This window comes from Triturus cristatus, chromosome 7 (genome assembly GCF_964204655.1).
Source record: "Triturus cristatus chromosome 7, aTriCri1.1, whole genome shotgun sequence".
Taxonomy (NCBI): Eukaryota; Metazoa; Chordata; class Amphibia; order Caudata; family Salamandridae; genus Triturus; species Triturus cristatus.
Window position 1 is genome coordinate 634,785,429 of NC_140590.1, and position 21,690 is coordinate 634,807,118.

The 21,690-nt window shown below is 49.1% G+C and overlaps 1 protein-coding gene across 5 annotated transcripts in view; it reads right to left on the bottom strand.

The window, feature by feature from the left end:
* BPTF (bromodomain PHD finger transcription factor) overlaps window positions 1-21,690 on the bottom strand; it is a 1,440,172-nt gene that overhangs the window by 729,191 nt on the left and 689,291 nt on the right. The window lies entirely within an intron of this gene.

A 21,690-nucleotide genomic window follows, 5' to 3' on the forward strand; every position in this document is an offset into this window, starting at 1 on the left:
GTAGTTTTGCCTCTACTCTTGTCGATGTTGCCCCTGTGGCCTCCTCTGAAATAGCCTCTGTTAGATGAGGTCTGGGCGGGACTTTTGAAGGAAGTGGAGGGGTTATCAGTGGCAAAACCTCTAGAGGCGCCCCTATAAGAGGAGCAACGAAAAGAACTTCTGAGAGCTTGTGCTTGCAAAGCTCCCATTGATTTGGCAGTGTCTGTATCCTTTTTCATCTTTTCTAAAGATGAATCTACAGTGGGCCCAAATAGGTGTTCCTGGTCAAATGGTTGATTTAAGATGGTGGTTTGAACATCTGGCTTACAGCCGGAAATGCGTAGCCAGGCATGTCTGCGTAAAAGGACACTGGTATTAATAGCCCAGGATGCTGTATCTGCAGCATCCAGAGCACAACGATTGGAGGTATTAGTTATGAGCTTGCCTTCCTGGATGAGATCATTAGCTCGTGTTTTGTACTGGCCTGGAAGGTCTTGTAGTAATGTCTCTAGCTAGTCATAGTGCGCCCTGTCATATCTTGCGAGCAAAGCCTGTGTGTTGGCAATCCTCCATATGTTAGCTGCTTGGGACGCCATTCTTTTACCAGACGCGTCTAGCAGTTTTGATTTTGTCAGGAGGCAGGGCATCTCCTGTGGTTTGTGAATTAGCCCTTTTCCTGGCGTTGGAGACCACTAAAATAAACAGGGTCAGCTGGAGCAGCTTTGTACTTTTTGCCACCCTGGGGTTAATGACTCTGGCCCTAACAGGGTTCTTAAACACTTCAGGAGTGTTGGAAAGGCGTTCGCCGGAGGGGGGTTCGATGCCCGTCTTGCCCACCCCTTTGACCCACCTCTCCCACGTAGGCCGAACTAGGCGCGCACACCCTGATATACACTACGAACAGAGTGACACCACACGTATTCTTTGTAGGACGATAGGTTCTTTTATCGATGATTTTCAAGGGATCTTTATGATCCAAGATGCAAGTAGTACAGCAGTGGCACAAAGTACCACGAATCGGTCGTGGGGAATGGGGGTAGCGGGACAGTCTTTCAAGATAGTGTCTCTGCGAAATACCCTGCGGATAGCTCACAATCCTCGAGCTGGAGGGTGTCGGGGTCTCTGGGCGATCTCTTACCGAGTCGTCCTCAAGGGGGAGCGCCGCGAGTCTCTCAGCAGGCACAGGTGGTCGGAGTTCGGGAGCCGCGATTCCGTCAGCAAGGCTCAGATGGTTCAATAGCTGGGGGCCGCGAGTCACTCAGCAGGCCCAGGTGGTTCAGTGCTCGGGAGCCGCGACCTCGTCAGCAGGGCTCAGATGGTTCAATAGCTGGGGGCCGCGAGTCACTCAGCAGGCCCAGGTGGTTCAGTGCTCGGGAGCCGCGACCTCGTCAGCAGGGCTCAGATGGTTCAATAGCAAGAGGCCGCGAGTCACTCAGCAGGCCCAGGTGACTTCAGTGTTCAGGAGCCGCGACAGCGTCAGCAGGCTCGGATGGCTCCAGGTCTTCTCTCCTTCGTCTCTCCGGCACCCCTTGTTATACTCCGCTTGCTCTTTGAAGTCCGGGGTCCTCGCAGAGGGGGGACTGTGGTGACGGAGGGGGTTCGGCGGGATTTCCTGCCGCTCACTTCTTTGGTCTTTTCAGGTGGGTCTGGGAGGGACCCCAGACGCTCGGCAGGGGAGGCGCCTGCTCCCCAGGGGCCTGGTGGCCGATCGAGTCTTCCCGGGGAAGGCGACCCGAGGTGTGACTGGGCTGGCGCCTTTGGGTCTGGCTCGAGGGTTCCCGCTCACTCGGTCGGATATGCGTGGTAGGGTGTCGAGTCTGTCAGGGCTCTGTCAGGGCTCTGGCCGGCCCTCGGATCTGGGTGGCTGGGGCGGCCGGAATCGGAGATGTCGTGTCTTGAGGGTGGTTGCAGGTTGGCTGGGTGATTGGGAGGGCAACGCCGTGAGGCCGGTCTCACACGCGTCCCCCCCAGCTAAAAGGCGTGGAGAACTACCCATCCACTGGGGGATTCTCCTCGCCGAAGCGGAAGAACCGGGGACAGGCCGTCGGCGTTGGCATGATCCGCCCCGGGGCGATGTTCGACAGTGAAATCCATCCCTTGGAGAGAGATGGACCATCGTAGTAGCTTGGGGTTCTCCCCCCTCATCTGCATTAGCCACCGCAAGGGCCGGTGGTCCGTCTGTACTCGGAAATGGGTTCCGAACAAGTAGGGCCGTAGTTTCTTGAGGGCCCAGACTACGGCAAAGGTCTCTCGTTCTATAGTACTCCAACGCTGCTCTCGCGGCAGCAGCCTTCGGCTGATGAAGGCTATGGGCTGATCGATGCCCTTGTCGTCGAACTGCGAGAGGACGGCCCCGATGCCGTGTTCGGATGCGTCGGTCTGGACCACAAACTCTTGGGAGTAGTCGGGGGCCTTGAGTACGGGGGCGGTGCACATGGCGGTTTTCAAGGCGTCGAACGCCTGCTGGCACGGGGTGGTCCACTGCACCTTCTTCGGAAGCTTTTTGGAGGTCAACTCCGTGAGGGGCCCCGCGATACTACCATAGTTTTTAATGAACCTCCGGAAGTACCCTGTAAGGCCCAGGAAGGCCCGGACCTCCGTCTGCGTGGTGGGGGGCTCCCAGGACTTGATGGCGTCGATCTTTGGTTGGAGGGGGGCGACCTGGCCGCTGCCCACCTGATGCCCCAGGTAGACTACGGAGCCTTGCCCGAGCTGGCATTTGCTGGCTTTCACTGTTAGGCCGGCTTGGCGCAGGGCCATGAGTACTTGTCGGAGGTGCTGGAGATGCTCGTGCCATTGAGAGCTGAATACGGCGATGTCGTCAAGGTATGCTGCGCTGAACTCCTCGAGTCCGGCCAGGACCTTGTTCACCAACCGCTGGAACGTGGCCGGGGCGTTCTTCATCCCGAACGGCATGACCCTGAAGCGGTAGTGGCCATCTGGTGTGGAGAAGGCAGAGCGTTCTTTCGCTCCCTCCGTGAGAGCAATCTGCCAGTATCCGCAGGTCAGGTCGAAAGTGCTGAGGAACCGGGCGGCCCCCAGGCGGTCGATGAACTTGTCGGCGCGGGGGATAGGGTGAGCGTCTGCTCGGGTGACCGCATTGAGCCCCCGGTAGTCCACACAGAATCTTAGTTCGGGGGCGACCCCCGGGGAAGCCACCTTCGGGACCAGGATCACCGGGCTGGCCCAGGGGCTGTCGGAGGGTTCGATTACTCCAAGGGTGAGCATCTTCTGTACCTCGGTCTTGATGCAGGTGCGGACCCGGTCAGGCACCCGGTAGGCTTGGTGTCTCACAGGCGGGCTGTCGCCGGTGTCCACGTCGTGGACACACCAGTCGGTGACCCTGGGAATGAGGGAGAAGAGGTCTGCGAATTGTCTGAGCAGCTGGCGTCGTCGGACTGTTGGGGAGTGAGGGTGGTTGAAAGTCTTACTCCCTCCACGGAGCCATCCAGGTCTTTAGCGCACAGGGGGTCGGGCAGGGGTTAGGTGTCTTCTTCCGCCCCATCATCGGTGGCCAGTAGCAAACTTAATTCCGTTCTCACAAAGTGGGGCTTGAGACTGTTCACGTGGAGGACCCGGAGAGGGTTCCGTGGGGACTGTACATCGACCAGGTACGTGACCTGGCTCTTCCGCTCGATCACCTTGAAGGGACCAGTCCATTTGTCTTGTAGGGCGCAGGGCTTCACCGGGGCCATGACCCAAACCTGCTGGCCCGGCTGGAACTCGACCAGGGTTGCGTTCTGGTTATACCAGCGCTTCATTTCTTCTTGGCTGGCCTCGAGGTTAGCCTCTCCGAGTTCTCTGAACTTCCTCGTCTGGTTGCGGAGCGCCAGGATGTAGCGGAACACATCAGGGGGTGTCCCCCGGGGGCTTGTCTCCCAGCCCTCTTTGACCAGGCTCAGAGGCCCTCGGACGGGATGTCAGTATAGCAGTTCGAAGGGGCTGAACCCCAGAGACTTTTGGGGAACTTCTCGGTATGCGAACAGGAGGCAAGGGAGGAGGACGTCCCATTTCCGGCGCAGGGGCTCTTCGAGGCCCAGGATCATTCCCTTTAGGGTTCGGTTGAAGCGTTCCACTAGGCCGTTGCCCTGGGGGTGGTAGGGGGTCGTGAACTTATACGTGACTCCGCACTGCTGCCACAGGGACTTCATGTAGCGGGATATAAAGTTAGTGCCGCGATCACTCACAACCTCGCGGGGAAATCCGACACGGGAGAAGATCCCCATGAGAGCTCGGCCCACCACGGGAGCCGTCACGGTGCGGAGGGGAATGGCCTCGGGGTAGCGGGTGGCATGGTCCACCAGGACAAGGATGAATCTGTGGCCCTGGGCGGTCTTCGGATCCAGGGGTGCCACGATGTCGATGCCGACCCGCTCGAACGGGGTACTCACAACGGGGAACGGTTGTAAGGGAGCTTTGCGTTTTCCGCCACTCTTCCCACTGCCCTGGCACGTGAGGCAGGATTTGCAGTGTACTTCTACATTCGCTCGCATCTTGGGCCAATAGAAGTGGGTAACCAATCGCTGATATGTCTTGTCTTGGCCTAAGTGTCCTGCCAAGGGTACATCGTGGGCCAGGCCCAGGAGGAGGCTCCGGAAACGCAGGGGTACCACCAGTACCCGGGCTGCGCCTAGCTCGGCTGACTTTTGTTCGCTGTATAGGAGGCCATTGTCCCAATAGATCCAATGAGTTCCGGTTCGGTCACCGGCGGCCTGGGCTTCAGCTTGTTGTCTGAGTCCCACGAGGGAGGGGCAGGTGGCCTGTTCCTGGCAGAACTCTTCACGGGAGGGCCCTCCCTCACAGCGCCATTGGGCCATCTCGGGCAGTTCTCCGAGCTCAGTCAGGGCCTCCGGGGCGGAAGGTTCTGGCCCTTCTCCCGGGCTAGTGTCTTCTTCTCCCTCCGAAGGAGGGTTGTCCGCTTCTGGTAGAGTGTCCCGGCTCCCGGGGATAGTGTTCGGTAGGAGGGCCTCACTGCCCTCGGAGAGAGGCAATCGCGCGGTCATGGAGCGCGTGGTGGCGCAGACCCATTCTGGTAGGCCCATCATCTCCAGATGGGCTCTTCGTTCTACTTGCCCCCACGGGGAACTCTCCAGGTCGTTGCCCAGGAGGCAGTCTACGGGCTGTGATGTCCGGACCGCTACCTTCAGTTCTCCGGAGACCCCTCCCCACTCGAAGGGCACCAGCGCCATCTGGCAGAGGCTCTCAGAATTGTCGGAGGATACGACCGGACAGAGGGCACCGGTTAGGATCTGGTCTTCTGAAATTAGGCTGCGGTGGACCGCGGTGACACTCGCCCGGTGTCGCGGAGGCCCTCGACTCGGTGGCCGTTGATGGTCACCTGCTGTCGGTATTTCTTTGTGTTGGCGGGCAAGGGTGTCCCGGGGACCATTTCTCGATCACCAAGGGAGACCAGGGCCATGGCCGCCGGTTCCCATTCTTCGGAGTCCTCCATCTCTTCCCCCCAGAGCCACGGAGGCCATCTGCCGGGCCGGGGGGTTGGTCGTTGTGGTTCGCTGATACTGGGGACACTGGGGGTCAGTGGCGTAGTGTCCGAGCCGTTGGCAGCGGAAGCAGGTGATCCTAGCTCGTGGACCTAGCCGTCCTGCGACTCCGGTGCTTGCTGGAGACGGGGCTGAACCCGCCGCTGGTGGGCTGCAGGGGGGGCTGGTTGAGGACCCCCCGGGGAAGTCTCTTGGTCGGCCGTGGTTCCCTCCGCCCCTCTGGCGGGGGGAGCCTTGACTGTGGCGGCCATAGTCTCCCACGGGGCCTCGGGTGGCTCGGGTATTCACCCAACGATCAGCCTCAGCGGCCAGCTTCCGAGGGTCGGTGAGTTTACTGTCCAGGAGATGCTGGCGCAGTTCTACAAAGCAATTGGCCGCTAAATGTTCCCAGGCAATCAGATCAAACAGTTCTTCGAAGGTGGAGACCTTGCTGCCCTTGATCCACCCGTCCAAGGCTCGGCTGTAAAGTTCACGTATTCTACCCACGTGGTGCCCGGTATCTTCTTACAATCTCGGAACCGTTGTCTGTACATTTCGGGGGTGAGTCCATACCGGCCCACGAGGGCTTCCTTCATGTGGCTGTAGGAGTTCATGACCGTGGAGGGCAGATCTAGCAGGGTGTCTCTTCCTTCGCTTAAGAACCGGCCCCATAGGCCAGCCCCCCAATCCTTCTGCGGGACTCGGTGAGAGGTCATGGCGACTTCGTAGGCCTTAAACCACTGCTGGATATCGTTGTTCTTGTAATACTCTTTTACCACATCCTTGGGGATGTGGACTTTGGTTTCCCCGGTGGGAGCGGCCGGTGGATTCCCGGGTGGCTGTGACTTTTCGTTTTTAGCCCGCCACTCGATCTCCTTTAGGCTGCGTTCATGTTCTAGCTGGAGCTTCTTTTCGTCGTGCTCTCTTTGGCGTCTCTTCTCTTCGAGTTCCCCTTGTAGCCGTAACTGCTCGACGGCCAACTTTTTCTCTGCTAGTTTTATTTCTCCCTCGATTTTTAGTTTTGCCAGTTCAAGTTCGTGGTTGCGGCTTCTCTCTCGGTCCGCTAGCTCCTCGGGGGACAGGTTCCCCTCTGGCCCGTTGTTTCTCGCCGGGATGCTTTGTGGTTCATGGGCAGAGTCTCCTTCCGTTTGGGTCGGGGGCGCCCCCGTCTCGACCCAGGTTTTCAATACTTTCTGGAAGTCTTCCTTTGTGCTTAATCCGGTGGTAGCGATGCCAAGGTCTTTGCAAAACTGTTTTAATTCTCTATGTGTGTAATAGTCCAATTGATCCTCTCGGAACGGTGAGCTTATTTCAGTACCTGCGGCACCCAGGAAGGTTTCTCCTTCCATCTCTGTTTGGTAGTGTGTCAGTCGTTTACTGCACGCTCTCTTTCGGTGTCGGCTCGGATCCCGTCGTCTGCCACCAAATGTTGGAAAGGCGTTCGCCGGAGGGGGGTTCGATGCCAGTCTTGCCCACCCCTTTGACCCACCTCTCCCACGTAGGCCGAACTAGGCGCGCACACCCTGATATACACTACGAACAGAGTGACACCACACGTATTCTTTGTAGGACGATAGCTTCTTTTATCGATGATTTTCAAGGGATCTTTATGATCCAAGATGCAAGTAGTACAGCAGTGGCACAAAGTACCACGAATCGGTCGTGGGGAATGGGGGTAGCGGGACAGTCTTTCAAGATAGTGTCTCTGCGAAATACCCTGCGGATAGCTCACAATCCTCGAGCTGGAGGGTGTAGAGTCTCTGGGCGATCTCTTACCGAGTCGTCCTCAAGGGGGAGCGCCGCGAGTCTCTCAGCAGGCACAGGTGGTCGGAGTTCGGGAGCCGCGATTCCGTCAGCAAGGCTCAGATGGTTCAATAGCTGGGGGCCGCGAGTCACTCAGCAGGCCCAGGTGGTTCAGTGCTCGGGAGCCGCGACCTCGTCAGCAGGGCTCAGATGGTTCAATAGCTGGGGGCCGCGAGTCACTCAGCAGGCCCAGGTGGTTCAGTGCTCGGGAGCCGCGACCTCGTCAGCAGGGCTCAGATGGTTCAATAGCAAGAGGCCGCGAGTCACTCAGCAGGCCCAGGTGACTTCAGTGTTCAGGAGCCGCGACAGCGTCAGCAGGCTCGGATGGTTCCAGGTCTTCTCTCCTTCGTCTCTCCGGCACCCCTTGTTATACTCCGCTTGCTCTTTGAAGTCCGGGGTCCTCGCAGAGGGGGGACTGTGGTGACGGAGGGGGTTCGGCGGGATTTCCTGCCGCTCACTTCTTTGGTCTTTTCAGGTGGGTCTGGGAGGGACCCCAGATGCTCGGCAGGGGAGGCGCCTGCTCCCCAGGGGCCTGGTGGCCGATCGAGTCTTCCCGGGGAAGGCGACCCGAGGTGTGACTGGGCTGGCGCCTTTGGGTCTGGCTCGAGGGTTCCCGCTCCCTCGGTCGGACATGCGTGGTAGGGTGTCGAGTCTGTCAGGGCTCTGTCAGGGCTCTGGCCGGCCCTCGGATCTGGGTGGCTGGGGCGGCCGGAGTCGGAGAAGTCGTGTCTTGAGGGTGGATGCAGGTTGGCTGGATGATTGGGAGGGCAACGCCGTGAGGCCGGTCTCACAAGGAGCATGTTTTATTTCCCCCTTTAACATTGGGAGAATGGCAGTGGACCTTTGGGATGGTGCGGAAGTGACCATGAGGAAATCTTCCTCTACAGGGTCTGTGTGTAAGATCACTCCGTGATATTCTGCTGCCCTGTGTATAAGCTGAGTGAACCCTATAGTGTCCTCAGGAGGGGATGGCCTAGAAGGGTAGATGTCGTCTTGAGGTGTGTCTGGGACATCTGGTGTGTCATAATCCTCCCATGGGTCTTTTGGGGTACCAAGAGGACTGGATACCCCTAAAGGTTTATCATCCCCTAGGTCCTTAGAGGTGTCATCATCATCCGGAGGTGGAGGAGATGGTGAGGGGCGTGAGTATGGAATAGGAGAGTGGTGTGGAGGGGGAGGTGGAGAAGGAATCCTTAAAGGAGAAGTTGCATTGTCTCTCTTTTTTAAAGGAAGTGGAGCTGGTACAGGTTTGTCCATTTTCCGTTTCTTCGAAAGGCTAAGTATGAGTTGACCTGTATTAGGGTCTTTTTGAAGTGTCTTTTGAGTTGGATCCGGTTGAAAAAGCTCCTCCTCTGATGTGTGTTCCTTCGGGGCAGATTCTTTCGGGTCCTATTTTTTGTGTGTCAAAGGTTTTGGAGTCGTTTTTTGCTCTTTAGACATGGAATCAGGAGTTTTCTTCGATTTCGTTATGGGCTTCGGTACCGGTTGTTTTTTTGGTTCCGATGGTGTTTTCGGATCCATAGGCTGAGTGCCAGTGGTGATCGGAATTGGGAGTTTAGTCGATTCCGAGGATTTTCTGGGCTTCGAAGGCTGAGCGCCCGAAGCTTTCAGAACCGGGTGTTTGCTCGGTTCCAAACATTTTTTCGGAGCCAGGGCGTCCGTGCGGGTGGATTTCGGCACCGAAGGCGCCGATTTGGAACTAGGTGTTGGTGCGGAGGAAGGTAATGGTTCGGTTTTTGGTGCCGGGGATGGAGTTTCGGCACAGATGGCAGGCTGAGTCGATCCCAAGTGGCCTGAAGGCTTTTGTGTCTGCTTCATTGCCGAGCCCGAAGGCGGGGCGTGAGAAGTTCTGTCCTGGTGTGCACCTAGGCGTGAAGGTGTGACCTAAGCCTTTTTGGGAATGGGTGGTGGGGAGGGGTCGACGTCCGTACATACGACCCGCTGCCCCGGAAGTGATTTCTTCGACGTCGGAGTCGTCGGCTTCAGACCTGATGGTGCTATGTTGCATCTGCTCCGGTACATCGATGCCGTCCTGGAAGATGTTGTCGGGAATGGGTGTCAATGATCGAGCCATGGTTCTTCGAGCTCGACGATCCCTAATAGTCTTCTTGGAGCAGAAAGAGGCACAAGCTGGACAGTCTTTGGCCTCCTACTCGGGAGAAAGGCAGCGGTAACACACCTCATGAAGATCGGCGGGTTGAAAATTAGATCCACATTTATGACACTTTTTGAAGGAAGTCCTTTCTATGAGCCGAAGGCCTGCGTCGACGACCGGAATCGAAGATTCGAAGTTTGGAGAGATGCGCGTCGAATGGGAACACGATCGAAACAATACCGTAGTAAGGGTGAAGGATTTTGCGTCGAAAAGATGATCGGTAACGAGACCGATCTGGAGCATGATGAACACATCCGAGCACAATGGCTGTAAAAAACAATCTAACGATGGGGTCGATGTCCATGCGCACCATTGTCAAAAGGCGGAGCCACCTCTCTCGTGACATCCAAAGACTTTCCAAGACAACAACAAAGTTTAAACATCCGGGCCCAACACCAGATGGCGAACAATGCACAGTGCAGTGTGTGATCTGCAGCTTATATGCCTCGAATATATATGTGTATGTATGTATGTATGTGTATATATATATATATATCCAAAGAACGCCCACTCGTGAAGAACAGGTAGAGGCCACTCGGGGGAGAACGTTAGAAGATCTTTAATAAATAACAGCGAGTGCATAATGCATTTCAGCCCTACGGCCTTCCTCAGATGCTGCTGTTGTTTGCAAGGGGTAACTCCACCCCCACCTTTGAATGTCCAGAAGCACTACCATTGGCGGAAGTCCGCTAAAACAAGGTCACGTGTTGGCAACTCCACTGCAGTTGTACCACAACTACAGCTCCCAGAATGCTGTAAAACCGGGTGAGTGTTGCTGGGTAGTGATTAAATATAACAACCCCTATAAGTATAGGGAATAGTACTGGAACGGTGCGGAGTGTTAAAATTATGAGTCCTTGCTTGGAAAATATCACCGATCTTCCTCCGGTCCCCTTCAACGCTCCAGCCTCGTTGCGCGTTTGCCGGCTGGTCCGTGAGACAGAGTTGCAGTGAACCTGTCTCCTCGTCAATGACAAGCTGTGACACACAGCGGTCCAGGGTGCAGGCATGCACAACAGGGCGGGCCAGAGTTATTCAATCCCTTGAATCAAAAAGAAGCTGCACGCAGCGATGCCAGTGAAGCTCCGGCCACTTTTCGGATCGGGGCCCCTCACGCACCTCTGGCTGGCACGAACAAATCCAAAGAACGCCCACTCGTGAAGAACAGGTAGAGGCCACTCGGGGGAGAACGTTAGAAGATCTTTAATAAATAACAGCGAGTGCATAATGCATTTCAGCCCTACGGCCTTCCTCAGATGCTGCTGTTGTTTGCAAGGGGTAACTCCACCCCCACCTTAGAAGCCCGAAACATGTTTGGTGTAATCTGCTGTGGGGGCGAAGCGGTCTTCCCTGCAACTTGTCATTAAAGAAGGCTTGAAACACGCTTTTGTGAGGCACCTCAATTGTTGGGCGTTTTCAGTTGGAATATATATATATATATATATATATATATATATATATATATATATATATATATATATATATATATATATATATATATATATATATATTACCTACTGGCGGTCGCCAGTAGGTAGTTATAGTTAGGACCCTGTTTCCATAGGAAATCCGCAACATTCTATTTTGAATAACTTTGGCGCCGGTCGACGAATCCTCGCGAATTTCTCAAAATAGGTGGGGTGCTACGCTCCGCTCCTACCCTGAAAGTCTCGGGGGGATTCGTCAAGCGGGGGCTGAGATAAAAGGGGGGTCCCAAAACGCGTTTTTCCCATGCATTTTTCCATAGGACCTTTAGACAGGGCTACAGCCCGAACGGCTGAACAGAATTACTAGAAATTTGGCAGAGAGGTAGTCCTCAGGTCAAGGAAGTGCCTTTTGTAGGTTTGGTGTAAATCTGTTCAGTAGATTCTGAGAAAATAGCCTTTAAATCAATATATATATCTGAGCCAGCTTACGGTACGCTTACCGTAAGCTTACCGTACGCGTACGGTGCCGTGCGCGAGCGCGATTCTGATTGGCTGTTACATCTAAGTAAACATTCGAATCGGTCGAAACCAGGAAGCGGCGGCCGCCATTTTCTCTCTCGCACTCTGAGGGGGGGGGGCTGTAAACAAAGGCAAAAAACATATAAAGGGGCTGTTTAGACAGCGCCCATGCACATAGCCATGTTAGTTGAGTCCTCAAAGATCCCCCAAGGCCAAAAACGGTAAATTTTTATTTTTTGAAAATTTCGCCGATTACGCTTACCGTACGCGTACGGTGCGCTTACGCTAAAAATTAAAAAAAAAAAAAAAAAAACTGTGCATGGCATATTATTGTCATCACTTACAAATTAAATTTAACAGATTACCTATCACAAGTAAGCGCATAACATGTGCGCACGGTGCGTAACGTGGGCACGCGGTGCGCGTAGCGCACTGCGTGCCCACCTTGCGTGTACGGCACTAACTGCGTAAAGTGGGCGCGCGGTGCGCGAAGCGCACCGCGTGCTCACTGTGCGCGCACGGTGCGCGAAGCGCACCGTGCGCGCACGGAACGAACTGCGTTAAGTGGGCGTGCACGCCACGAATGGCGTAAAGTAACTTAGCATTTAAAAAACCGTACAAATTCACTGAAAAAACCATAGGTTTCACACACGTTATAGTTAGGAATTAGCATTTAAAAAACCTTGCTAATTCAATGAAAAAACCATAGGTTTCACACATGTTATAGTTAGCTGGAAATTTTACTGATAAAAAACCAATGAAATTCCCCCGTTATAGTTACTGTAGGCAACTATAACTCACGCGACCGCAATCCTCTGCTGATGACATATGTGTCTTTATGAAAAAAAAATATTTGTAATATATGTATAGCTAAAATTTAATGGAAGAAGACATGGGCAAATAAGTGTCTAAATACAGTATTAGCATCAGCAGAGGATTGCGGTTGCGTGAGTTATAGTTGCCTACAGTAACTATAACGGGGGAATTTCACTGGTTTTTTATCAGTAAAATTTCCAGCTAACTATAACATGTGTGAAACCTATGGTTTTTTCATTGAATTAGCAAGGTTTTTTAAATGCTAATTCCTAACTATAACGTGTGTGAAACCTATGGTTTTTTCAGTGAATATATATATATGTATGTATAATATATAAATATAAAACCAGGAGCAAGAGAGGAACCAACAAGAAATAAATCAATCGGACCAAAATATAGTGAACCTATCCAAAAGTGAACTGAATAATACAGAAGTACAAGTGTTAAGGAAAGGATTGTCGCTCTGTCCTACCAATAGGTGGGATTATGTGCAAACATGCATTGATCACTTCCTCTTCAGCAAAAGATCAAAATCAAAGAAACTATTCCAAGGTCCAGTGACTGGATCTACAACCACTGTAGAATGAACACCAGATCCAACAGACATATTACAGGGAAGTGATCTTCCAGCGCCAAGTGCACTTTATGACCTAGGGAGCGAATCCTTGGATACAAGCAGTTCCCGAGCTGTTGATGGCAGAGAGCTTCTGAAACATATCGATCTAGCACAAGCAGGGATGAGCAGCAATCTCAAACAAAAGTCCAGATTTATTCCGAGGACAGCCTTTGACATGATCGATAGTTTCCACGAAGTGGTTATAAAAGACCTAGACAAACTAAGAGATCAACCCAAAGAACAGAAGGAACAACAACATAATATCACTTTGGAGGAACAACAAGCAATAAAGAACTTACAAGGAGATCAGACGATGACGAACCACACAGTAAAGATACCCAAGAACACCAATGTCTGAGTTCAACACCATGGAAAGTCCATTTTCTTCAACGTTTATCATCCAGTGTCTCGATGGCTTCACACTATCCTTATCAAAACCAACTTTAGAAACTCCCCCCCGCCCACCCCTCAACCCCTACCCCCGCCCTATGGGGAGCTGTTACGCCTGAAAAGAAACAGCACGACAAGGGAGGACTATAATGTAGCCGCTGAACAAGCAGCGAGTTGTTTTGTACAAAGGGGCTACCCTCAGAAGGTGCTACAAACGGCATTTACAAGGGTGAACCAACGGGACAGAGAATAGCTCCGCAACAAAACAGCCCGAACTGGTGAGGATGAGACCACCAGAATGATATTGACCTATTCCATAGACTATGGAGAAATCCGCCAGATTCTAGGGAAGCATTGGAACATTCTTCAATCGGATGGGGTGATTGGAAAAACCTTCACACACCATCCGAGTATAACATACAGGAAGAATATTTCTCTAAAAGATATGTTGGTGCATAGCCACTTTACAGTTGAACTTTTTCGGAATAGATCAGGTTCCCCCGCCAAATAGAAGAGGAACAGAGTAAGAATGTTGAGACATTTGGAGTGAAAATGCATAATTGATCTGCGCACCCCTATGGCCTGAAATGCAAAAAAGAACTATGGGTACATGTAGGGTAACACAAGTTGAATCTATACTGTGAATCTATTTAGTGAATGCTATATGAGCCTGCTACTAATGTCACTAGAATAAGACAGCAATAGGGAAGAAATAACAGTGTGAACTGGATACATGAAACAACAGGAGGCATAATCAACAATATTTTGGAATAGCCCTATGATGTTTACCATGTAATCTCACACCTAATCTGTTCCAATTTTCCCCTGCCTCCCTTCAAAGAGATTTTTCCCTTACTCCCTGTCTTTTCCCTCATATTTCCCAATACTTCCTCCAATAAACTGATCAAAGAAGAAAACATATATATATAAAAAATGCAAAAAAATTGTAAAAATGTGAAAAAACTAACAAAAAAAACTTTTACAAAATTCTAAAAAATATTTTTCTCTCCTTTTCTATTAGCTTTTTATTAGCTTTTTCTTAATCTGAAATGTTTTCTTATATGATTTTATGGTTTGACACGTCCGAAATGGATTAACATGGAAATGTTCTAATCAAAGATTGTGCTTAACAGGTGTCAGAAGTGGACTAATATTCAGCCCATTAAGGGCACAATTGTGGCTATCTATTGGCTTGTAATTTTTTGTCGAGATCTTATCAATGAATGTATTGTCTATGCCCATTCAGGGCTCAATTTTGACTGAGAAGATATCTATATTATATTCAAGGTATTATAGATTGCAATTGAGTATTTAACAATATTATTATTAATATTTATTGATAATTTTGATACTTTTGATATGCATTGATGACCATTTATATTTATTGATATTTATGGCTATTTATTGACAGTGAGTGACACCCATACAGCCGAGATACAATTTGTATGGTTCACAGAGATGAATAACTATGATTCATGTGAAATAGGCTCACTCTGTTATCCGTTTTAAGATGGCCATCAGTGTTACCATGAAATAACATGTTTGCAAGCAAGTCCGTTTTCCATGTTGGTCTTAAGTTTACAGATTGACGTGTATTTAAACTTTATGAATCCATTGTCGGGCTGACATTGACGAAGGCTGTCATGGCCGAAACGCGTTTTGTCTAGCTACGAGACTACAATGAAGTAATATAAGATACCTTACCAGAGTGTGCGCCACACTGTGTTATGCAGAGTGTTTGGAGTACATACATACATACATACATGTATATATATATCTCCGCAAATACCGAATCTTCATAACTCCATAGATCCTGAGTTAGATACAGAACGGATACCGGTTTTTCTTCGTGCAAGCAAGTTTATTTAGTGCTACTCCGCCATGACGCGTTTCAGCCCCTAGAGGCCTTGATCACATGACGTACTCGTGTTTCCTCCAACTTTTAAAGTGACAGTGCAAACAAAACAAATGAAAACCGACTGTCCGTCTGTTTTCATACAGCAAAGACTACGTGATATTTATAATTCACTTCTTTTTTTGTATGTCACACGTATAATTTCATACCAGTATAAATACTGTTTTGAAGTATGCACATTGCGACCAATACAGTACAGGTTATACATATATATATATATATATACACACACACATATATATATAATTCCTGCCGTTGCTGTTCAAAAAGTCACACTGTTGCATCTTGGAATTCGTAGTGCCTTGGAAAGTCACATGACTGTTATTGAGCACTCGCACATGATTTTAATGTCATCCACCTGTGAACAAGGCGCAAGCTGAAACGCGTAGGGTTAAGTTTGCAGCAAAATGAAATAAATACCTGTGCAACTTTAAACCGGGCTTGGCACTTCTTTGTTGTATTTGAATGACGGAGTCCTCCATCTCCGTTGATCGCTGGAGCCGCCCTGCAGGGTCGGGGGCCCCCTTTATGGAGATTTCACTGTTACCGTGCTGCGGATTAAGAGGGCATGACCCGCTTTGCTCATTGCCAGACCAACGGAGCTCCAAGGAATTTCTGGCATGAGTGATGAAAGGGAGATAAGAGGGGTTACACCTCTCTTGAACAGTTTGAAATGTCAGGTATTTTCGTTAACTATGCTGCATTTGGGACATTGTGCACTACAGACATCGTATTTACTTTGTTTGCCAAGAAGGATATGACAGCAGCAGGCAATGTTTAAGACTATTTTGGTCGAAAGAAATTATAATTCCTGCCGTTGCTGTTCAAAAAGTCACACTGTTGCATCTTGGAATTCGTAGTGCCTTGGAAAGTCACATGACTGTTATTGAGCACTTGCACATGATTTTAATGTCATCCACCTGTGAACAAGGCGCAAGCTGAAATGCGTAGGGTTAAGTTTGCAGCAAAATGAAATAAATACCTGTGCAACTTTAAACCGGGCTTGGCACTACTTTGTTATATATATATATATATATATATATATATATATATTCACTGAAAAAACCATAGGTTTCACACACGTTATAGTTTGGAATTAGCATTTAAAAAACCTTGCAAATTCACTGAAAAAACCATAGGTTTCACACATGTTATAGTTAGCGGAAATGTTACTGATAAAAAACCAATGAAATTCCCCGTTATAGTTAGTGCAGGCAACTATAACTCACGCGACCGCAATCCTCTGCTGATGCTAATACTGTATTTAGACACTTATTTGCCCATGTCTTCTTCCATACATTTTTAGCTATACATATATTACAAATATTTTTTTTTCATAAAGACACATATGTCATCAGCAGAAGATTGCGGTCGCGTGAGTTATAGTTGCCTGCACTAACTATAACGGGGGAATTTCATTGGTTTTTTATCAGTAAAATTTCCGCTAACTATAACATTTGTGAAACCTATGGTTTTTTCAGTGAATTTGCAAGATTTTTTAAATGCTAATTCCTAACTATAACGTGTGTGAAACCTATGGTTTTTTCAGTGAATTTGTACGGTTTTTTAAATGCTAAGTTACTTTACGCCATTCGTGGCGTGCGCGCCCACTTAACGCAGTTCGTTCCGTGCGCGCACGGTGCGCTTTGCGCACCGTGCGCGCACAGTGAGCACGCGGTGCGCTTCGCGCACCGCGCGCCCACTTTACGCAGTTAGTGCCGTACACGCACGGTGGGCACGCGGTGCGCTACGCGCACCGCGTGCCCACGTTACGCTAGATGGGCCATGTACGCACAATGCGCTTCGCGCACCGTGCGCACATGGAGGACATATGATGCACTTCGTTTTGAAAGGTAATATTTTAATTTTTCGTATATGTTATAAGCCATGCACAAATGGTGCCCTTCGGCCACCATTTGCACACGGGGTGGAGAGAGTGGGGATAATTTTTTTTTTTATTATTTTTTTTTAAAATATTTTAGTTTAACTCATCTATAATAAGCCATGCACAATTGGTGCCCTTCGGGCACCATTTGCACAGGGGGTGGGGAGAGTGTGGATAATTTATTTTTTTAAATAATTTTTTACCGTACGCGTACGGTAAGCGTAATCGGCGAAATTAGCGAAAAAATAAAAATTCCGATTTTGGCCTTGGGGGATCTTTGGGGACTCCCTCAACATTGCTATGTGTGTGGGAGCTGTCTAAACAGCCCCTTTACATGTTTTTGTGCTTTATATTTTAAACATCACTCTCAGTGCGAGAGAGAAAATGGCGGCCGCCGCTTCCTGGTTTCGGCCGATTCGAATGTTTACTAAGATCTAAGAGCCAATCAGAATCGCGCTCGCGCACGCCACCGTACGCGTACGGTAAGCGTACCGTAAGCGCACCGTAAGCTGGCTCAGATATATATTGATTTAAAGGCTATTTTCTCAGAATCTACTGAACAGATTTACACCAAACCTACAAAAGGCACTTCCTTGACCTGAGGACTACCTCTCTGCCAAATTTCTAGTAATTCTGTTCAGCCGTTCGGGCTGTAGCCCTGTCTAAAGGTCCTATGGAAAAATGCATGGGAAAAACGCGTTTTGGGACCCCCCTTTTATCTCAGCCCCCGCTTGACGAATCCCCCCGAGACTTTCAGGGAAGGAGCGTAGCGTAGCGCCCCACCTATTTAGAAAAATTCGCGAGGATTCGTCGACCGGCGCCAAAGTTATTCAAAATAGAATGTTGCGGATTTCCTATGGAAACGTGGTCCTAACTATAACTACCTACTGGCGACCGCCAGTAGGTAATATATATATATATATATATATATATATATATATATATATATATTATGTACTGGCGGTCGCCAGTAGATAGTTATAGTTAGGACCGTGTTTCCTTAGGAAATCCGCAACATTCTATTTGGAATAACTTTGGCACCGGTTGACGAATCCTCGCGAAATTTTCAAAATAGGTGGGGCGCTCCGCTCCGCTCCTACCCTGAAAGTCTCGGGGGGATTCGTCAAGCAGGGGCTGAGAAAAAAGGGGGTTCCCAAAACGCGTTTTCCCCATGCAACTTTCCATAGGGACCTTTAGTCCAAGGTACAGCCCGAACAGCTGAACAGAATTACTTGAAATTTGGCAGAGAGGTAGTCCTCAGCTCAGGGAAGTGCCTTTTGCAGTCTGGTGTCAATCTGTTCAGTAGTTCCTGAGAAAATCAAAAGTAAAATCATATATATATGTGGGCGGAGCCTAACCACACATCTCATCCTGAGATCTGATTGGCTGTCAGCACTTCATCCAAGAAGTGTTGGCAGCCATCTTGGTACCAATATACATGATAGCACCTCATTAAAAAGCATTGCAGTTAATAGAAGGTTTTAAGACTTTAGTTACATTATAAATCATTTGTTGATGGTACCATACTTATTTTAGGAATTGTGGTATGTTCTAAGGTGTTTCACCATGTGAAAAAGCCTTCTGCTGGAATATCATGATTGAGAGAAAAATATTTTCTCATGCTTTTCCCACAGAGGTTTGGAAGGTGATCTATAAGCTAAACTGAGAGCTTATTTTCTGTAAATTCACATTATCTTTCTCAGTCATGTGAGAATGAAGGCTGACATTCTCAGTAAAACATGTACATCCAACAAGGGCAGAGACTGTCAGTTGATTCCTTTGTGTTCTACTGCAGCTTCCCAGAGTGTTCCAAAGAACAACTAGAGCGCTAACAGTCCTACTTATGATAAACGTATGGCACACCTGAAGCCATCTTGCTTGGATTAAAGTGGTAACTCTTAAAAAATTTAATTTAAAAAGGAACAAAATGAGGGGGTTCATTTTTCCATAACAAGTATGATTGGTGCTGCAGAAAGAAAAACTAGGGCACATTTTGACTTCTGAAATCCTCTTTTATTTCATTAAAAAATTCTGACATGCAGACTGAAACATGCACTTTCAATACCAGCAGCAGTTTTCCCTGGTGAGCAGTAGCTTTACTACAGTGATCTAATGAGCAAAAAGAGTGCTAACATTCTGAATTTATGGCAAATGTGTGACACATCTGAATGCCTTCTTGATGGAATCAAAGTAAAACACTGAAAGTATTTCCTACTGAGGAGACTGCAGTAAATGAGTAAATTAGAAAACAAATAAGTCTCCCAAGATGGCCACCAGAGACAAAAGAGCCCAAATGTAGCCCAAATATCACCCAGATGTAGCCCAAGTATAGCCCAATGACAAAATGTCCCAGAGTGTTCTTAAAAACAACTAGAGCGCTTACCGTCTTCATTATGACAAAAGTATGGCACACCTGAAGCCATCTTGATTGGAATAAACTGGTAACACTTAAAAGATTTAATTTAAAAAGGAACACAATGAGGGGGTTCATTTTGCCATAGAAATTATGATTAATGCTGAAGAAAGAAAATGAGGGCACATTTTGAGTGACTTCTCAAATCCTCTTCTATTTCATTAAAAAATTCTGACATGCAGACTGAAACATGCACTTTTAATACCAGGAGCAGACTTCCATGGTGAACAGTAGTTTTACTACAGTGATCTAATGAGCAACTAGAGTGCTAACTTTCAGAATTTATGGCAAATGTGTGACATATCTGAATACCTTCATGATGGAATCAAAGTAAAAAACTGAAAGCATTTCCTACTGAGGAGACTGCAGTACATGAGGAAATTAGGAAACTTCATAACAAATAAATCTCCCAAGATGGCCACCGGAGACAAAAGAGCCCAAATGTAGCCCAAAATCACCCAGATGTAGCCCAAATATATCCCAATGACAGAAGTGTGCAAAACACTTATTATTTTGTGTTTTTGCAGTGTTATATAGTGCAGACTTGTCAGGTATTGGAGTGCTTTACATGAGCATTGGTTACATCACACAAGAACAAATTCATTTTGGTTGTAGACATGGGGAGACTAAGTGATTTGACCAGAATCACAGAATGTCGAGCTGAAGCAGAAACTCCAACCTGGTTCCCCAGTTGCAATGTCTGCAGTTCTGGAAGTAACACCACATCCTCTCCCCTAAGTGCAACATTTAATCAAGTGGTCAACTGGATAAAAAAACAAAGATAACAAATAATTTAAAAGTGCTTTGTCGCTATTTGAAAACTCAGAAAATATGTCCTTATTTTAGTCTTTTAGAGCACTAACCATAATTTTGATGCCAATAAGACCCTCTCATACATGTAATTTCTAAAGGAAATGCTCTAGGTATTACAGTTTTGATTACATCAAGAGGACGTCAGGCGTTCCACACTTTTGTAATAAATATAGAATGTTAGCAATTTAGTTGTTCATTAGGATACTGTTGAGAGGCAGAGGCCAGGGGCACGGACTCTGAAAATTGAAGGCAGGTAGGAGGGTGCAAAGGCAACAATTTAACCACACTGGGCAGGCAGTAAGGGCAGTGGCAGCACAACAGACTATGGAGGGCAGTGGAAAGGGGGGCAGGGGCAACAAACCAACAATACAGGACTTGCAAGAGAGGCTGTGGCAATGTAATAGACCATTGTGGGCAGAAGGAAGAGGCAATGGTAGTACAACCATACATGCCAACAGATCCGATTCAGCCAGGAAACATCCAATGTTTTTAAGCTCAAATGGGCTTTATTTGATCTGTCTCCTGTCTACAATCTCCTCTTTTTCAATGTAACTCAAAGGGGAAAATCAATACCCCAGTTTTTTTTCAAAATCTCCCTCTTACCAAGTTCAAAATGTTTGCAAGTATGGTACATTGGATCATGGAAGGAAATGGGGTAGGGACATGGACTTGGATAACAGAGGACAGGAGGGACATGGAGAGGTGCACCAAACTGACCCTGCAGGGCAGGCATCAGGGTTTGCAGCAGCACAATACACCACACAGGGCATGCGGGACGGGAGTGCAGCACAACAATCCATAGAAAGCAAGAGGGAGGGGACAGGACCATGCACATGGACAACAGAGAACAGAGGGGCAAGAGGAAATGGTAGCTAGCTGACCATAATGGACAGACAGGAGAGAAAGCTGCAGCATAACAGACCATAAAGGGCAGGAGGGACAGATCAGGGGCATTACAAAGGAACAGACAAGCCATGAGGGAGGGAGTAGGGGTCTGCACATGTAAACAGAGGGCTGGGGGCAAGGGGGCAGGGCAGGAGCAGCAAGATAGCCATTGAGGTCAGGCAGGATGGGCACTAGAAGCAAGACACACCCTGAAGAGCAACAGTGAGACTGTGATGGCATACACACAGACCATGGAGGGAAGGTGGGAGGGGGTCAGGGGCAGCTAACTGACCACACAGGGAAGGTGGGAGGGGCCATGGCAGCACAGAAGACTATGCATGGCAAGTGGGAGGGTTAGTGGCAGCACAATGGCTATGATGGGCAAGAAGGAGGGTGCAGGGGCATGCACAAAGGACGATGGAGGATAGAAGGGAGGGTCAGGACCTGTGCACAGACAAGAAAGTTCAGGGGAAGGGGCCTCACAACAGACCGCACAGGGCAGGCAGGTAGGAGCAGTTGCAGCACAACAGACCAGGGAGGGCAGAAGGGTGTGGCAGTACAATGGACTATGTAGGACAGGAGGAAGAGGATAGG